At 48.6% G+C, this 17,317-nt stretch overlaps 1 long non-coding RNA gene across 1 annotated transcript in view; it reads right to left on the reverse strand.

Annotated features, from left to right (window-relative positions):
* Window positions 1-17,317, reverse strand: part of LOC144799024 (uncharacterized) — a 126,621-nt gene that overhangs the window by 93,352 nt on the left and 15,952 nt on the right. The window lies entirely within an intron of this gene.

The following is a 17,317-nucleotide window of genomic DNA, read 5'->3' on the forward strand; positions in this document are numbered from 1 at the left end:
AAACATGAGGAGTTGGATAGTACAGTCAACGTTTCGGTCTTCCATCGTGCAAATCCTTTAGACCATCTTCAGGACAACACAATCTGCATTTAGCAAAGACCCCTAAGAGAACACAATGCATATCATTACCTTTGTGTCAACACTTCATATGTAAATGCAATAATTCAAGATAACCCGTGTAAAGTATATAGCGAAAACTTTTCATTATGGTTGAGTACAATTCTACCAATCCATTATTTACTTAATTCACATCTCAGACTTCTTTATCTCCGGATAAAAAAGACACATCACATTTGGGAGCATAAATAATCTAATCCACATTGCTTACTTCCCGAGACTGGTCAATCAGAGATTTTTTTGTCTTAGAAAAAGAGATACCTCACATTTTAAACAAAGATGAGCTTGATCTAGATTGCTTATTAACAAAGATTGCTCAATAACAAAGATTGCTCAATCAAATTTCTTTGTATTACGTAAAGAGAGATACATCACATTTTAAACATAAATAGGTTAAACCAAATTTCTTACTTCCAGAGACTGGTCAATCGTTCAGACCTTTGCAGTGTTGCATAGAGTTCAAGGACAATCACTGGTTTTCCTGATTGTATTCTAAAACCAAATGAGTGTATTAGTCTACCATACTTGTGTGTTACTTTTTTATAGTGTCTACTATTACTGGGTGATATTTAATTTACCTGATATCTTCGATTCTCAGGGCAGTGAAATCTAAATCTTCAGGTAATGTCTTTTGGAAAGGAAATCTCTTTGATATTCATGTAGTTTTAATCTTCAGTCATTCTGGGAAGATGACAACATATTGCTTAATGTGAATGGGGCACCTCTATCTTTTACACAGTATACAGCAATTCATCTTAATGAGCTCTAAAATCAAGTCATGTCCAACGGCAACAGCTCTGGTTCAGGCAGCTGAATGCTATGCTTAATGAGTTCCTTTGGGGCGGCGGCTCGATTAGAATAGCGCTTCATACTTGTTTTCTCTCTACCTATGGCCGATATACAGTCGTACTATGCTGCTTCCCATTTACAGGTACTCAACGACTGGTATTATTCCCCCCCAGTGCGAGCCGGTGTACGCGCTAAAGCGACTGCTTCTGGGTGACCCATCACTTTCTAAATATTTATATAACCGGACTTGCATTCAGGATCTTCCCCCAGCCACAAAGGTGTTCATAGTATTATGGCACCAGTTGCTCCGTCGCATTAGCTGGCTGAACCGTCTGACCGGTGCGGTTCCGCTCTGGTGTAATCATCTTCTTCCCCAAGTGCAGCGACTGCAGGGGTTCTGGGTATGGGACTGAAGTGGCATCTCTTCTTTGGCTGATGTTCTGCAGGGCATAACCCTCAAATCCTTTTCTGATCTTAAAGCTAATATTCTGTCCAACACTCCCAGTTTTACAGGTATCTCCAGTTCCGTCATGCCATCACTCCCCATCTTAAGGAGATTTCCATCCTTCCTGAATTCAAACCATTAGAGGGAAAGCTCCTCATGGGTGACCAGATAGACCATAAAATCTCTCAAGTATATCAAACATTGGTCACCCACTGTGCGTCAACATTGGAGTCCCTCAGGGAAGCCTAGCAACCAGACCTTAGTCCCCTGGACAATGATGATTGGAGGGAGGCTCTGGAGTGCCCTTGAGGCGCTGCCATCTCTTTGAGATTGTGATTTATACAGCTGAAATATCTACACAGAATATACTTCACCCGATCACAGCTTTATAGAGCAGGCCTCATTGCCTCCCTGCAGTGTCTTCGTTGCGGAATGGAGGAAGCTACTTTTATTCATACAGTGTGGTCATGCCAGATTCTAGATACATTTTGGAAGGGTATACGTAGTTGTTTGGCTGAAGTATTGGGATGGTCTATACCAAATACACCAGGCTTAGCGCTCCTACACATAGCAGAAGATATCGGGGTCAACAAATCTCTCAAGTATATCAAACATTGGTCACCCACTGTGCGTCAACATTGAAGTTCCTCAGGGAAGACTGGCAAACAGACCATGGTCTCCTGGACAATGATGATTGGCGGGAGGCTCTGGAGTGCCTTCGAGGGGCTGCCATCTCTTTGAGATTGCGATTTATACAGCTGAAATATCTACACAGAATATGCTTCACCCGATCACAGCTTTATAGAGCAGGCCTCATTGCCTCCCTGCAGTGTCTTCGTTGCGGAATGGAGGAAGCTACTTGTATTCATACAGTATGCTCATGCCAGATTCTAGATACATTTTGGAAGGATATACGTAGTTGTTTGGCTGAAGTATTGGGATGGTCTATACCAAATACACCACGCTTAGCGCTCCTACACATAGCAGAAGATATCGGGGTCAACAGATATAAACAACATCTGTTGTTTCTTGGCCTCACTATCACCAAATGAGACATAGCCCGACCCTGGAAAGCATCCACCCCACCTCCATTGACTGCATGGAAGCGGGGATAGGATTTCTGCATGGGGTTGGAATAGGCGGTTTTTAAAGCCCATGGGTGCCCACATAAACATATACGTACATGGCAACGCTGGGCAGATTACAGAGGAATCATTTTGACATCGTCATCGTCACCCATATCCCCACTGTAAGAGATCATGACCCACAATCTAAACCTATGTTAACATACTGCTATTCTGTGTCAGTCGAAAATAGACCAGATAATTTATTATTTGTATCCTGGACATATAACACAGACAATTCCTTAAGGTTTCGTAATGCTGCAGTTTTTTTATTTTATACAATTGTGTTCTGTTTTTTGTATTATAATTGTTTTCTCCTTTATTATAACACACTTAACGTAGCTCATGATGGTCAATATCATTCCATATCTATACTACTATTATAAAGCAAGAACTTTGAACCTTTGAGGCGGGTAAACTCGGGAACCACAGCGCCAATCCACACACCCGATATATCATTTTAATCGTCAGGGGGTGCAGATGGACATAGGCTATATAAACTTTAAAAATATGCGTTATTTAAAAAAATGTACCTTAAAAAAAAAAAAGTAGTCCCTTCGGAATAACGCCGGCCGCGACCTGCGTGCTGACGTCAGGAGCGCGGGGAGGAGCGGCGTCCAGGAGCGGCGGACATGGCACGGGGGAGGAGCGGTGACGAGCGGCGGACAGGCGGTGAGGACCGGTGGACAGGCGGGAGGAGCGGTGGCGAGGAGCGGCAGAGCGGTGAACTGAGGAGCGCGGGGGAGGAGCGGCGGCTCAGGTAAGGCTCCAGGGGACCCACGGACAATGTCGGGGCAGGTGGGGGTCGGGGCAGGCGGGGGACGGGGCGGGCGGGGGCCCAGGCTGCTGGACAATGTCTGGGCGGCCGGGGGTCGGGGCGGGCGGGATCCCGGGCTGCTGGACAATGTCGGGGCGGGCGGGGGTCGGGGAAGCCTGATTGCTCCCGGACAAGGTCGGGACGGCCTGCTAGTATTGTATAATTATATCATTGTAAGTGATTATCATGTGGACAAAGAAAATATCAATAAAGTTTGTTCTTAAATATTCAATAGTACTAGTAAGCCTTTTCCTTATTAACATAGCGGACTTTCTTCTGCTTTCTCTGATTGCCTGCAACAGGAGAAGCCCAGTTGTGTTCCCAGTGTGTGGAACGCCTAGAAGAAGCTGATTTTTATTTACCAGTGCACAGTGACACCTGAACGGAGAGGGATCAACCTGTCTCCCTGCAGAGTGCATGCGGCAAACCACATTGTACCAACAATTCCAAGTACCAGTGTGCAGTTTAGAATCTAAGCCATGACTCAAGGGACCTGTTGTTTCATTGCTGTCAATGAGCTGTGGATTAAGAGTAAGACCTCTGAATTAGGCCCCTCCACGGTCTGGAAGCTGTGGCGTAGCATAAGCCCAGGGAGGCCACCGAGCTCCAATGGGCCCCAAGCTCTAATGGGCCCCCTCAGCAAAAGTGGTAGTTGGTGGGTGGGAGAGAGGGGACTGCCACCCATGTACTTTGCAGGGGGACCCCCTCAAGTTTCATTACACCACTGTCTGGAGGCTGCAACTACTGAAGGCAGACAATTGCTGAAGCACACCCTGCCTTGTTGTTTTCCTTCAAATACATCACCCACGTGAAGCCATTTTGAGAGACTGTGTCTTCTGCTAGAACTGCACGTTGAAAGGAATAACAACTGCTGATAGGAACGCTATTGCAAGATGCAAAACGAGCTAACTTACTTGTCTGCATTTACTGATTACTCGCATACACAAGATAGTGAACTCTCACCTAATTCTTGCCCAGCTTTTCCTGCAATACTAGGTCAAACGTCAAAAAAGGTTGGGAGCTGCAGCCCACGTGCTAAACTGCTGTGGCGGGCATTCAACAAACCACCAGTGAATAAAGAGAGGGTGCTGGTTTTAGCTAGTAGAGTTGCTGGACACTGTAGCTGAACCCCAGTTAAGCTACGCAGTGAGTGGTAGTTCGTTCTGTTGAGCTATTAAAGCAATTCTCTTTTGCTAAGACAAGCGTTGGGCTGGACTGTATGTTATTGTGTCTGTTGAGTTCCAAGCTTGACCCCCTGACCTCACACTACCTCCTTGAGAAGCCTGTGACGTTTCACTCTTGCTACTCTGAGACAAATGCAGAACGGGGGCACTTGGCCGAGTTTCAGAGTCATGGTTGGATTCTAAGAACAAACTACCTCGGTCATTGTGGCTGAGGGCCAGAAGCCGATGTCTGCCCTGTGGGCCTCAAATGGGGTCCGATACCAAATACCTGCAACATTAAAACAAGCTCTACAATCACCTGTACAATGTGCATGTAATCTTTATAGCATTATTAATAAAAATCTTTACAATATAAGTTAACAAACATTTAGGGGTCAAAATTCATAAAACCCCATAAAGGGCGTTAAAATAAACTGTCTAACTGTGTTGAGTACTAAGTGAGGAGCTAAGATCAAATGTGTACTAGCTGCATCTAAATTTAGAACCAATAAATTAGTACAAAACAATGACACAGAGAAGGAAAAAGCAGCATGACGGTTTGGATCTGCGAAGTTTAGGACAATGTAAAGCAGTTCATTAAGAACTGATCGAGTATCTCAGATGAAGCGATGGGACCCAATCTTTAATTTTTTTATTAGCTTTTGTCAAAGAGAAGAACATGTAACAAGAAGGCGTTATCATAGTGTAAAGCAAATACATTCAATACGTTTTTGCATGTGGTCCAATCTTTTGATACATTTTTGGTTGTGCGAGTAGTAAACCCCACCCCCTGGCCCCCACCAGACTCAAAGGTCATGCACAGGGCCATCATCAGAACCGTTATCCTCTCTCACGTTAGCCATTTGCCCTCAGTGCGGCCCCGGTCCGGCTATACCTGAGATGCCTGCTCCATCTCTGTCTCAGCCGTCACCTCCCTGAGGTATACAGCAAAGGGTTCCCAGATGTCTCTAGGTCGAACGCGCTCAGGCATAAGCACCCAATACCTACTGAGTTGCTCCTGGCAGCGTCCCACAGCCATGCAGCGCGCTCAGACCGATACTCTGCGCTTAGCCAGCACCAACAATATCGCCACTGACCAGCCTGCGCTGCGCCACTATTATCTTTTCAACATATCCCAACAGACAAGTCACTGAGTCTGGCTCAATAGGAGCCCCCACTATAGCACCAATTGTCTCACACCCCTCGGTCCAAAATGTAAACACTTTCGGGCAGCTCCAGGCCAGGTGCAGGAACGACGCATCCGGCGCCGTGCAGCGAGCACAATTCGAAGTCTCACATAGTCCCATCTTATTGCCATGGAGTAGAATCTGGTGACAAGCTTTTTGGAGGATGCCGTGGTATATATGTGTTCTAGCGCCTTGAATGTTGGGGGCTGTTCCGGGAAAGTAGCGTATAGCGCTCTGCAGGATGCACACAGCTGGTAATAAAGTAAAGTATCAAGGGCCGAGGCGCATCGTCGGACTAGGCACCAAAGCCATGAATCTCCCCATCTGAAACAGATCCGCCACAGTCGTCAGACCCAATTCCGAGGCTCTGTTGGCCATTCCCTTATCTTGTACTGGAGGAAACATTGGCTTCACAGCCAACGGGGCGTGCAGTGTTGCAATGCCAACGCGACGTCGGAGTCCCTCCCAAGCCCACTGCACGCATTCAACCGGGTCTATTTCTCCACAAGGCGCTCTATATTTGTCAAATACCACAGTCGAAAGCGGTAGCGGCACCACTCTATCTCTCTCCACTGCCACATGCGGTTGGAATGGAGTGGGGTACAACCAATGGTGGAGATAGCAGGCCTGCGCGCATAGGGCATACACCTGTAGGTCATGGGCTCCCATTCCGCCCTTCGCCAATGGGTGAGTTAGTGTCTCATATAATTTAACCCTAGGTTGGCGGCCCGCCCAAACCAGCGCCATCAGCCCAGAACGTCGTTTGAAGAATTGCGCTGTGAGGGAAATCGGGACATTAAAAAAAAAATATATATAAAAATGTAGTCAAAACAATCATCTTTACTATTGCAACACGGCCTGCCAGAGACAGCGGCAGTCCCCTCCATACCTGCACTCGCGACTCAAACCATGCACTCGCGACTCAAACCATTCGTCGGCGCAACCAAAATTTGGCCTCTAAACCTCGTCCACGTCTCGGTTTAGCCAAATTATTAAGTATTTATTAGGTTCGCTGGCACATCTGTAGGGATAGTCTGTGGGGCAGGGGGTGGTAGAGTCAGTCAGCGGGAAACAAACCGACTTGCTCTAATTAATCTGCACTCCAGAGTCCCCTCCAAATTGTATAACCTCCTGCATCATTGGGGATATGTTAGGGCTAGGGTCTCTGATGTACATCGTGATGTCATCCGCATAGAGCGATACCACTAGGCCCCTAGTGGTAAATCTGATCCCAGGCTCTGCATGGTGTTTCCGCAGCCTGGCAGCCAGAGGCTCCATGGCCGTGGCAAACAGGAGCAGGGAGAAAGGGCAGCCCTGCCTGATCCCCCTGGTTATTGCAAAACTCTCTGAGATCCGCACATTGAGAGCCACCTGAGCCACCGGGAGGGTGTAAAGCAGACGTATCTTTTTTTTATAAAACCAGGGATAAACCCAAGTCTATCTAGTAGCGTGAACATGTATCGCCACTCCAGCATGTCAAACGCCATTGTAGCGACAGGTAGCTCCGCCACCGCCCTCACATCAGGGCTGAGTGCAATACCGAGAATATGGTGCGTAAAGTAGGTGATGTCCCACGCACCGGTATGAAGCTCGACTGGTCCGGGCGAGCTATCATTGGCATGAGTGGCCGGGCCTGTTAAGGCCCGGCGCCTTCCCGGGGAGAAAACAGAGCTAACACATGTGACCTCCTCAGGTGTGATCGGATCATCTAGGTACTCCCGATGAATATATGATTATACCACGATTTCAATTACCACGCATGGCTTTACCACGCGAATTTTACATCGCAAGTGGCTTTACCACGCTGGTATTTACAACGTAGGATTTTACTACGCCTAGAAACGTCTTACCTGCACGTCTTTCTCTACGAGCCCTTACTTCCATCCTCCATTGAAACAAGCGTCAAAACACGTATACCAAAATAAAAAAAGGACTGTTTTTTTGACGTACACGGCACGTCTTTGGGGGAGGCTCTTTCCTTTTTCTTTTAAAATTATGTTCGTTTTTTTTTTTAAAGTAAACTGCTTGTTATTTTTTGGGGGGGAGACCCCCCCAGCCCCCCTCTGCCCCCGCTTGTTATTTTTGGGGGGGGAGACCCCCCCCAGCCCCCCTCTGCCCCCCAAGCCCACGCAGAACGACTCGAAGGAATACCACATCTCCCCCCCAGCCCGTGGTAAAGACGTCGTGGAAGGCACCCTGCGTGGAAGGCACCCTGCGTGGTAAGTGTCACGTGGTAAATGTTAGTAGTGGTAATGCCTTCGTGGTAAATGATGTTTCCCACTCCCGATGGCTCACGCCAAGCCACAGAAGCTCGATAGTGTTGAGGTAGGCCAGCAGTTCAGCCTCACCCGCAGCGCCTCCGGATGTGTATACAGTTTTGTAAAAGGAAGACATCACTTCCGGCAGGGCCTCCGGGGATGTAACCAAGTGACCATCTCTGTCTTGTAATTCAGTGACATAGGAAGCGGAATGAGGTTTGTGCAGCATCTCTGCCAAAGTCTTTCCATGTCAATCGCCCTCCCCGTATAGTCACGCTGTTGCCTCCTTCCCCAGGACTTCACCTCCCTCTCAGCTTCCTCCATGTATTCCGACAGTTTTCTATGAATATCCGACAGGGTGGTCGGGTTGGGTTCAGCTTCCTGCTCCCTTTCTAGTTGCGCAATTTCAGCCTCTATTCTGCTCAGTGTACCTAGGATCGCCCTCAGCACCCCAGCTTGCTTCGCAATACATTCACCATGAACCACCACCTTAGACGCCTCCCAAAGCGTGGAGGGTGGGTCCACCGAGCCCTCATTATGAGCAAAATATCAGTTATGGCTGTGCGAATCTCCGCACGGAACACAGCATCACGCAGCGCGTGGGAGGGGAGAAGGCAGGTAAATGCGCGCTGGCTGCTGGACTTTTAGTATCAGGCGCACAGTGGAATGATCAAAAAGTGTCCTAGGTAGGTGATCAGCCGCCGTAACCCAAGTGCAGCGTCTCAAGTCAGGAGCCAATAATTTTTTTGCGACCAGGATCCATGGTGCGTGGAACTACAGGTGCCAGTCCGCTGTCCAATAAGCAAGAATCTCCATATGTCTACCAATGAATTATCTTCTATTATAGTGTTAATAGCGCCTGCTGCCTGCGGGTGGTGTTGTCTAGCCCCAGAGTAGTCAAACTGGTCATTTATCAAAACGTTGATATCCCCGCCCCACAGCACAGACCCAGGGTGGATGCCCGCCACCAACCTCCATATCAAGGGGAAACAAGCATTGGAAATGCAATAGGTCTCGCAGCATTAGAGTTAGTGCTTTTAGAATTGTTTATGGGTTTTTTTGTAAATCTTTAGCATTTTTGTTTCCTGTAGCCAATGCTAAAGAATTAAAAAAAAAAAAAAACATTTCTAAAAGCTCTAACTCAAATGCTCCGAGACCTATTCCACTGTGTGAGGGTGAGGGGTTGAGGGTGAGTGAGGGTGAGTGAGGGTGGGTGAGGGTGAGTGAGGGTGAGGGGTTGAGGGTGAGTGAGAGTGAGGGTGAGGGTGAGTGAGGGTGGGTGAGGGTGAGGGTGAGTGAGGGTGAGTGTGAGTGAGGGTGAGTGAGGGTGAGTGAGGGTGAGGGTGAGTGAGGGTGAGGGGTTGATGTTGAGGGTGAGGGGTTGAGGGTGAGTGAGGGGTTGAGGGTGAGTGAGGGTGAGGGTGAGTGAGGGTGAGGGGTTGAGGGTGAGTGAGGGTGAGTGAGGGGTTGAGGGTGAGTGAGGGTGAGGGTGAGGGGTTGAGGGTGAGGGGTTGAGGGTGAGTGAGGGTGAGGGTGAGTGAGGGTGATGGGTTGAGGGTGAGTGAGGGTGAGGGTGAGTGAGGGTGAGTGAGGGTGAGTGAGTGAGGGTGAGGGTGAGTGAGGGGTTGAGGGTGAGTGAGGGGTTGAGGGTGAGTGAGGGGTTGAGGGTGAGTGAGGGGTTGAGGGTGAGTGAGGGTGAGTGAGGGTGAGGGGTTGAGGGTGAGTGAGGGACCGCAAAGCTATGGGGTGCAGAAATACCACAGGAGGGGGCTATAGCATAAATACCACTGGGAGTTGATAGAGCGGGAAAACGGCCAGAGATTTGCAGGGCAGAGAGAGCACCACAGCGAGACAGCAAGGTGCGAACTGTGTGAGATATTGTGACCGGCGCACGGTGGGGCATTCCCAGGGTAGAAACGCACTGGGACAGTGGCAGGACAGAGAACCCGCGCGAAGCTGGAATGGCAAGAAGATCTCTGGGGTTGGTATGGGTGCTACTTTGCATCCCAGTCCAACCTAAACTACAAAAACTCCTAATCAGGCCCATATGTGGAACTGGGGACGTGTTTCACTTGAATTTCTAGAAATAAAACGTTTTTACTTAAAAATGCCTGGAAGTAATTTTAAACATTTAATCGTAAAAACTATAAAACCCTAGTAGGCAGGAAACTACAAGTCCTGGCATTCACTGCCTAGCAGTTGGAATGTTTTCATGGTTTTGTTTGTAAAAGCCATGCTGGCCGCAACTGTTTAATAATAAAATACACGCTTGCTCTAAATGTCAGGGTATAACTTTTAAGAGGGCGGCTCAGTGAGAGCTGGATTCTTTGTCTCCCTGGCAGTGGCGGTTGCTGTCTTCTGTGTGGGGGAATGCTTTGCCATACAGTTCAACGAGAAGCTTTTACAGCCCGACATGAAAGGCCACCGACGTGACGACGAACAAAAGCCTCCACCCGCCCTCCTCCTCCTTGCTGGGGGCTGGCCGAGCCAAGCAAACTTCACACAAAGCTGCTGCAGCTGAAGTGAGTCACCGAGACACGATGCAAATGCAGAGTAAAACAGTCTCAGGTTTTTTGACACTCATCCATTGACAATACAACTGATTTCCTGTAAAGGGTGATTCACATGAGGGACAGATGCGCGTGAGTCTCAGCGTTTAAAATGTGGTTTGATTGAGGGGCGCAGAGACACGACAATGTTTAATAGAAAACAGAAAAACGTATCAAACAACAAGTTTGTACAGCTGAGCTATATTTGGGTGGGAGATATAAACTAAAATCATCATTGTGCGTTTAGTACTTTATTATCTAGACCCCCCAACCCTCTTGAATTCACTTTAAAAAAAAACATTTGACGATTATAAAGTTGGAAAAAAAGGCAATACTACGTGGTCTTTATTTATTATTATTTTTTTTTGCAGTTTTAATTAGCGCAAACTCAACCGGAAGATATTAGAGCGCCTTGTATAAACACCTGTTGCGTTACAGACCAACACATTCATTTTTAGTCACAGAGTGATTTGCCCGGGCCCCAGAATCACAGGATGCATAAGCCTCCCGCCAGACTCGAACCCGATTCACCCAGCTTCAAAGTCTGACGTGCGTGGAAATCCCACCTAACATACAACGCGTCAGCGCACCCTGCTCCACTTCCTCCAAAAATTACACTAAGTAGTATCGCGCTGTTGGCTGTGTTATTGTTTACCCGATATTTTGATTTATTTAGGCAATGGAGCGGTTTTCAAGAGTGCGCTTCCCGCCATGTGCTCGTGCAGGGCGCTCTACGCAGGAGGGCGGGCTGTGCCTGTGAGCGCGCGAGAGAAACATTCCATTCTTTGAGAGGGTGTGAGAGCCCTCCCTGTCTGCCTTCAGACGGTTGGCTTGTTGTGTGCTCAGCCAGCCAGTGACTCAGAGGGGTTTAAGTGCACCGGATATGAGCCACCCAAGCTACCCCCGGGCTACAGGAAGTGTGAGGGGGAAACCAGCAGCAGCTGAGCCACGTTACAGAGCCGTGAGAGCATCGCGCAGCTGCAGCCATGTGGAGGGGCGTGCAACGGACGCCGATGTTGATTTTTAAAGTTTAAATGGCCCACCCCTCCCCCTCGCAGCCTACTTTGCATAACGTGGCAGCTCCCAGCTGAATGTCAGATTTTTGGGGGGAAAATAGGAAGAGCTGTTTAGGTTTCTGTCAACAGCAGTTTGAGATTTTGACAGTGCACCCCCCATCTCAAACAATTGTAAAGGTTCCGTCCGGAGATTTCTTAACCTTTTACTGCCAGGCTCTAGACACTTGACAAAGGACAAAAAAGTACGTTTCATGCTGTGAGTTTTCAGTATTTATATATACAATAGTAAACATTAGAACTACCAAGTCCTAGAACACAAAATCATGTTGTCTAAAAAAAAAGTGGATTAAAAGAGTACTAGTGACGCGCAGTCACTTGGGGACGGGGTTACACACCCAAGAGGTGCAGATAAATATTGCCTAATTTTGAAGTGGTCGGTATTTCAGAAGGAATACAGTAAAAAATAAGGAACAGTAATATTTTGGGAAAAAAAGCGGGATTGCCTCCGAAATCCTAATGCTCTGGTATGTCCTATTTAATGTGAATAAACTCCACTAAACATATGCACTGTCAAAATCATCTCTTGGTGCCAAAATACGGTGTTTTATACATGTATATGTTAACGTATTTAAGATTTGTGAGGTGCATTCGAGAGTGTGGCAGCTAATCGATTTTTATTTTCGAGGGCCATGACAGGCTTTTTTTTCTAAGCATGTGCTTGAGCAATGGTAGTAAACTGTCTTATTTACGTTGGGCTTTTGCTAATATGGCCTCGGGGTCTGCCCTCTAGCGACATGTGGCGATCCATAACAACAAAACACGAGGCGAAGCACGTGAATGTGCGGTCTGGAACTGCGGTCAGTGGTAAACCCTACCTGGTGAGACCTGTGGAGACCCCTGCGACACACCAACCGCTTGCCGCCAGGATTAAACAGATTGGGTGGATCTGGTCGACCCCAAAGTGCAGCCTGTGCCTGCACGCCATACTGTGAATGGGCCCGCTTTCTCTTTACAAGTGGTAACAAGAAAGGGTGGAGGGGGCAGGGGAGGAGGGGGCAGGGGAGGAGGGGTCCGGGGAGGAGGGAAGGGCCAGAGGGACTTGATGGGAGTGGTGGGGGGGAGGGGGAGGGTATAGAGAGGGGGAGGAGGAGAGACAGGACAGGGGGAAGCAGCAGAGACACGGCGGGTAAAATAAACAAGCCTTTCACCGTAACACGGCTGGCAGGGGAGGGGGCGGAGAGGGGAGAGGTGCGACACGGCAGTAGGAGGAGGAGGGGGGAGGAGAGTAGGGGAGGCACGGCCTAGCGGCAGGCAGGCAGGGGAGGAGAGGAGGAGGGGGGAGGAGAGTAGGGGAGGCACGGCCTAGCGGCCGTGCAATCAAGTAGTGAGGGGGCGGAGTTGTGGGAAGGCTGAGAGAGAGAGTAGGCGGCTGGGTGCATGTGCACGCGCTTTTAAGCTCAATGCACATGCGCATTGAGCTTAAAAGTCACGGGCACTGCAAGGAATCGCCACGATTCCTTGCAAGTTAGATAAAGTCTGGATGAGCCCCTATAGTCTCGCTTGCTCGATGCGCATGCGCATCGACAGGCGAGACCTAAAAACTAGAGTCATCCTGGTTGGGACCGTATACTGCCACTAATATAAGTGGCCTCTGATGTAGTCTCCCCGCTATTATTACATACCTCCCTTCTTTATCAATCTCTACTTGTGTGGTGGTCCATGGTAGACCCTTTTTAAATAACACTATTATTAATATTTAGACAAAGAGTGTTTAGAAAACAGTAGTAAAGTCACTGTCAGTAGATTGTCACACCATTGTAATTAACCAATAGAGAGTCTTGAGGAGAAGAGAGAATGCAACGTATTAAGAGAAGAAAGGAAGTAGCGTACTGTAAAGATTTCTGTGGGAAAGTGTTCCTCGACACAATTGGTGACCTGTCCCTGCGTTCGTGTTATGCTGAATGCCGTGCAGATTCCTGATTCTCTGGCTGGCATATCCTGCAAATCCTAAAGACTTTACTAGAGACTAGCACACGGAGAAACTGTGCATCACCACTCGGACTCTTTGCTCCTTTGCTGCCTTAAACTCCACGCCTCGCGGCCCCCGCTCCGCGGGTGCCGCTCGAGGCATTTATTTGCCAGATTGCCTGATCCACGAGGTGACCGCCGAGGGACATTACCAGCTTCAGGGACTGCGAGGACCAGCGGGCGCTGCTTCACCTAACTCGCCGCAGCTGGTCCTCTTCCCGCCCCCTCCCGCCTGGCCTTGAAGAGAGAAGGGCTGGGAGTGCTGCGTGTCCAACTAGCACACGGAGAAACTGTGCATCACCACTCGGACTCTTTGCTCCTTTGCTGCCTTAAACTCCACGCCTCGCGGCCCCCGCTCCGCGGGAGCCGCTCGAGGCATTTATTTGCCGGATTGCCTGATCCACGAGGTGACCGCCGAGGGACATTACCAGCTTCAGGGACTGCGAGGACCAGCGGGCGCTGCTTCACCTAACTCGCCGCAGCTGGTCCTCTTCCCGCCCCCTCCCGCCTGGCCTTGAAGAGAGAAGGGCTGGGAGTGCTGTGTGTCGAACTAGCACACGGAGAAACTGTGCATCACCACTCGGACTCTTTGCTCCTTTGCTGCCTTAAACTCCACGCCTCGCGGCCCCCGCTCCGCGGGAGCCGCTCGAGGCATTTATTTGCCGGATTGCCTGATCCACGAGGTGACCGCCGAGGGACATTACCAGCTTCAGGGACTGCGAGGACCAGCGGGCACTGCTTCACCTAACTCGCCGCAGCTGGTCCTCTTCCCGCCCCCTCCCGCCTGGCCTTGAAGAGAGAAGGGCTGGGAGTGCTGCGTGTCGAACTAGCACACGGAGAAACTGTGCATCACCACTCGGACTCTTTGCTCCTTTGCTGCCTTAAACTCCACGCCTCGCGGCCCCCGCTCCGCGGGAGCCGCTCGAGGCATTTATTTGCCGGATTGCCTGATCCACGAGGTGACCGCCGAGGGACATTACCAGCTTCAGGGACTGCGAGGACCAGCGGGCACTGCTTCACCTAACTCGCCGCAGCTGGTCCTCTTCCCGCCCCCTCCCGCCTGGCCTTGAAGAGAGAAGGGCTGGGAGTGCTGCGTGTCGAACTAGCACACGGAGAAACTGTGCATCACCACTCGGACTCTTTGCTCCTTTGCTGCCTTAAACTCCACGCCTCGCGGCCCCCGCTCCGCGGGAGCCGCTCGAGGCATTTATTTGCCGGATTGCCTGATCCACGAGGTGACCGCCGAGGGACATTACCAGCTTCAGGGACTGCGAGGACCAGCGGGCGCTGCTTCACCTAACTCGCCGCAGCTGGTCCTCTTCCCGCCCCCTCCCGCTATTTAGAGAGAGTCCTAGACGCGCTAGCGGGACGCGCGCGGCGCAAAGCGCGGAGCTAAGCCCGGGCAAAGGGCGGGCCCTCTGAGGCCCTCCGAGGCCTGCAGAGACTGGACTGGGCACTAGATGCTGGTGCGCCTGGGTCTTGGGATTCCTGAGAGCTAGGTACTGTTATTGATAATATTTGTCATATTTACGTAGGACTAGGCGCTGACTTTGATTGTTGCAGTCGTCCTGCTCTTGTTTAGTTTATAATTCTATTATTTATTTTAATTACTTGTAAAAACATTTCAGAATCTCTTTAACTTTAAGCTTGTAAAATGAATAAGGAAAAATCAGATAAAGGGCCTATGGATAATTATTTAATCCAAAAAATTACTCAGATTAATTCTAATAGACGTGCCTCTCTTGGGCAGGGGAACTCTCCCACGCCGCAGGATGAGGCACTCTTAATTGATATATCCTCGCCCAAAAAACCTCCTATTCCCTCTGGTAGGGTAGTGACCGTGACCGCACAAGTTCATGTTAAAAAACCCTCTGACTACTCAGATACTGTGGATAAACAAAATTATACCCCACCTGCAAGAATATTTAAAAAGGCGAAAACACGAAAGAGAAGGGGGAAGCAAATCCACAAAGTACAATTACATGCATCTAGAAAAAGCTCACAAGTAGTTAACATGATAAGTGAAAAAATTAGTGTAGGCAATATAGGGTCAGCCCCATTGGGATTACATGCACATAACAGTGTGGAAGAAATCAGGCCTCCCAATTTGGGTAAAAGGGAGGATGAAACTGGTATATCTAATTTTTCGATAAAAGAACTTTCAGTACCAATAACTCCGGTTAGTTTGAAATCTCCACACATGAGTCGAAGTAGTACTTATGAGGATGAAGGGCTTTCGGACTCCCCAAGATTTTCGCCTGCTTTGTCTACTAATTCCACCCAGTTGTCACCTTTGAAAACTACTACTTATAATATTAAAAAAAGAGGGGGCTGTCCTATGCCTACTAGGGATGCTAAAGTACAGAAGAGGAGTTCGACTCCTGTTGTGACCGAGGCGGCGACCTTACCTTCTTTTCCAATTTTGCCTCAACCGATAACTGATTTTTGTACCCCTGGTGAGACAGTTTTATTTGTGAGGCTAGAAAGTCTGTTAAAAGATCTAATTCAGCCATTGTTGGATAGAATGACTTTGTGTAATACTAGACTTGAACAGGTAGATGGAAAAGATGGGACAAATACGCAATTACTAGCTGATCTGATACAGGGGGTGAATTTAATGAAACCTAATGGTTTACCTGTGCCACCGGCCACTGTCATTGTCCCCAAATTAGCATCACCTCGTCCAGTTCTCCCCGTAAAATCAGGTCATAATGGGATAAAACCAACTGGCTCTATACCTAAAAGTGTTCCATCTGTAACTTCGTTTTCAAAATAAACCTGTCATTAAACCTGTGAGTAGTGTAGGTGGCCAAGGCGAGGATAAAATGTTGGTAGTAGAAAGGCCACAGATACTCCAACCTAAGACCAGTAAGGAGAATGGCACCGTAAATCCACATAATGGAAAACGGTACCAAAGGAGAATGGTTGACCTACCGCCTGAAGCAGCTCCCTACACTATAGTTATGGCAGGCGTCCCCGAGTTATCTATGGATGCTAGGGAAGATCATCGTGCTCTAAGAAATAAAGTAACACATTGGTTATATAATAACAGACCCCTGCCAGCGCACATTAATGGAGAAATCCTGACAGTGAGGCGATCAGTCTGGGTGGGCTCCAGACCCAAAGATAAGAAAGGGGATGTTATCATTATAAATTTCAAAGACCATAGAGCAGTTCGTCATATAGGAGATTGGTATGAGTCAAATGGCAGTGACTCTATCTCTACTCACTATCTTAGTTATTTCTATCTATACTGCCCAGGCCAAAAGCCTGGAGGTAGGGATAGAGTAAGACGACCTGTAGATTGGTCTTCGTCAAACCATTGTGGATACGGCTCGAATGCTTTACCTCAACTTGGGGCACACTTTGGTATTGCCCAGAGGCAATTTTTCCCAATCACCACTGGAATGGATTATAGGAATAACAACCATTTCAGAGAGAATAGGGACTTTTTGTGCCCAGCTTACAATTTACCAACCTATAACAGATTCGATGTGTTTTCGGGCCTTGATTATGTGGATTGACATGAAAAGGGTGCCGATCACACAACCTCTCGGAGTCTGGTAGAGGCTGACACTCCTAAAAGTAACCCTATAATTCCCTCCTTAGGGGAGGGATGTCGAATAATCTTTCTCCCGGAACTGACCATTAATATAAATTCTGGTACGGGTGAGGAACCTTCTCCTTCTAGCATTATTATAGCTCAGAAGGACGAGACTGGGAATAACAGTGGGGAAGTGAGCTCTCAATGTAAGGAGATAGACCGTGATATCTCCTCGGTGCAAGAGGTAGGAAGAAATAAAAAACAGGGTTCCTGTACATTC

This window comes from Lissotriton helveticus, chromosome 1_2, assembly GCF_964261635.1.
Source record: "Lissotriton helveticus chromosome 1_2, aLisHel1.1, whole genome shotgun sequence".
NCBI lineage: Eukaryota > Metazoa > Chordata > Amphibia > Caudata > Salamandridae > Lissotriton > Lissotriton helveticus.